Raw genomic sequence first — 2,500 nt, 5'->3', positions numbered from 1 at the left:
TCGAAAGTGTGGGTTAGGGTTAGGGGAAAAAGTTGTGGGGTTAGGGTTAGGGGAAAAAGCTGTAGGGTTAGGGTTAGAGAAAACAGTTGTAGGGTTAGGGTTAGGGTCAGGGTTAGGGAAAATAGTTGTAGGGTTAGGGTTAGGGTTAGGGTTAGGGTTAGAGAAAAAAGTTGTAGGCTTAGGCTTAGAGAAACAAGTTGTAGGGTTAGGGTTAGGGTTAGGGTTAGGGTTAGAGAAAAAAGTTGTAGGGTTAGGGTTAGGGTTAGGGTTAGGGTTAGGGTTAGAGAAAAAAGTTGTAGGCTTAGCCTTAGGTTTAGGCTTAGGCTTAGAGAAACAAGTTGTAGGGTTAGGGTTAGGGTTAGGGTTAGGGGGAAAAGTTGTAGGGTTAGGGTTAGGGTCAGGGTTAGGGAGAAAAGTTGTAGGGCTAGGGTTAGGTTCAGGTTCAGGCTCAGGGTTATCATTCTGGAAATGATATTAGCAGAAGCAATGGAGGAAAGCGAGGAGAGGGAGGGAGGGAGGGAGGGATAGATATTAAACGGGATGGACGAAACGTATAGAGCGCACACAAGACACGCGATGAGAAACCACCCGCCCAGAGAAATTCATGTCCGATTTACCGAGAAGACAGGGAGGGCAGAGAGATCGCCATGGATGAGAAACACGACGAGAAAGCACAAAATATCGGCGAGCCGAAATATCGGCGAGCTGGCGAGAGCAAAGATATCGAGTAGATTCAAGAGAGAAAGCGGAATTATTTTATAAACAACGTAGAGATGACCAAGAACAGGAAAGATGGGGAGATGAAAGTGGGGACGGACGACGGGAGGAGAAGAAAGAACAGCCAAAAGAGAGCCAAGAAAGCCAACAAAACGAGAAAGCGTCGAGAGAAGGAGCAGGAGCAGAAGACGTTAAAGAAAGAACCAAGGGACCTAAGAACGACTTGCTCGACAAAGCAAATAGATCAGTAAGAAATGGAAGAAGAAATAAAAATAATTTCCTGGACTAGAAATGGACTGGATTCGGCCATTCGGCAAGAGGAAGGAAAATATGGAATAAATGAGGGAAGTTAAGATCAGAAATGATAGGCCTACGAGAGGTTCCTCTGGGAAAGCTACACCCAAAACTTTTGAGGAAGGAAGATGGCAGAAATTGGAACAAACTTTTCACTTGAAGGGAAGCTTTTCACGTCAAACCAGCTATTTAAATCAACCCCTCGCAGCCATCCTGGCAGAGAAGCAGAAAACCGAAACACTCCAGTCCGGCCGAGGCCCGGGTAAACCGGTCCCGCCCGAGCGAGCGTCCCGGTAGACCGGGACGGCTGCCGGGCGCGGGCACCCCCGGGGCCCGGCGCTGGCAACGAGGCGAAGGGGGAGGTCCCCGACCGAGGCCCGCGGCGCCGGAGCCGGGATCCCGTACCTCCATCGCGGCGGGGGAAACGGAAAGACTGACCCGGCCGAGGCCCCGGTAGACCGGGACGGCTGCCGGGCGCGGGCACCCCCGGGGCCCGGCGCTGGCAACGAGGCGAAGGGGGAGGTCCCCGACCGAGGCCCGCGGCGCCGGAGCCGGGATCCCGTACCTCCATCGCGGCGGGGGAAACGGAAAGACTGACCCGGCCGAGGCCCCGGTAGACCGGGACGGCTGCCGGGCGCGGGCACCCCCGGGGCCCGGCGCTGGCAACGAGGCGAAGGGGGAGGTCCCCGACCGAGGCCCGCGGCGCCGGAGCCGGGATCCCGTACCTCCATCGCGGCGGGGGAAACGGAAAGACTGACCCGGCCGAGGCCCCGGTAGACCGGGACGGCTGCCGGGCGCGGGCACCCCCGGGGCCCGGCGCTGGCAACGAGGCGAAGGGGGAGGTCCCCGACCGAGGCCCGCGGCGCCGGAGCCGGGATCCCGTACCTCCATCGCGGCGGGGGAAACGGAAAGTGATGCGGCCGGGGCCCCGGTAGACCCGGCCGTCTCCCCGGCGCGGGCACCCCCGGGACCCGGCGCGGGCACCGAGGCGACGGCGGGGGTCCCCGACCGAGGCTCGCGGCGCCGGAGCCGGGATCCCGTACCTCCATCGCGGCGGGGGAAACGGAAAGTGATCCGGCCGGGGCCCCGGTAGACCCGGCCGTCTCCCCGGCGCGGGCACCCCCGGGGCCCGGCGCTGGCACCGAGGCGAAGGGGGAGGTCCCCGACCGAGGCTCGCGGCGCCGGAGCCGGGATCCCGTACCTCCATCGCGGCGGGGGAAACGGAAAGACTGATCCGGCCGAGGCCCCGGTAGACCCGGCCGTCTCCCCGGCGCGGGCACCCCCGGGGCCCGGCGCGGGCACCGAGGCGAAGGGGGAGGTCCCCGACCGAGGCCCGCGGCGCCGGAGCCGGGATCCCGTACCTCCATCGCGGCGGGGGAAACGGAAAGACTGATCCGGCCGAGGCCCCGGTAGACCGGGACGGATGCCGGGCGCGGGCACCCCCGGGGCCCGGCGCTGTCACCGAGGCGACGGCGGGGGTCCCCGACCG

This window comes from Pantherophis guttatus, unplaced genomic scaffold (assembly GCF_059756535.1).
Source record: "Pantherophis guttatus breed Tessera unplaced genomic scaffold, ASM5975653v1 scaffold_19, whole genome shotgun sequence".
In the NCBI taxonomy this organism is placed as follows: domain Eukaryota; kingdom Metazoa; phylum Chordata; class Lepidosauria; order Squamata; family Colubridae; genus Pantherophis; species Pantherophis guttatus.
The sequence above is the reverse complement of the archived record's forward strand: the minus strand, read 5'-3'. Positions refer to the sequence as shown.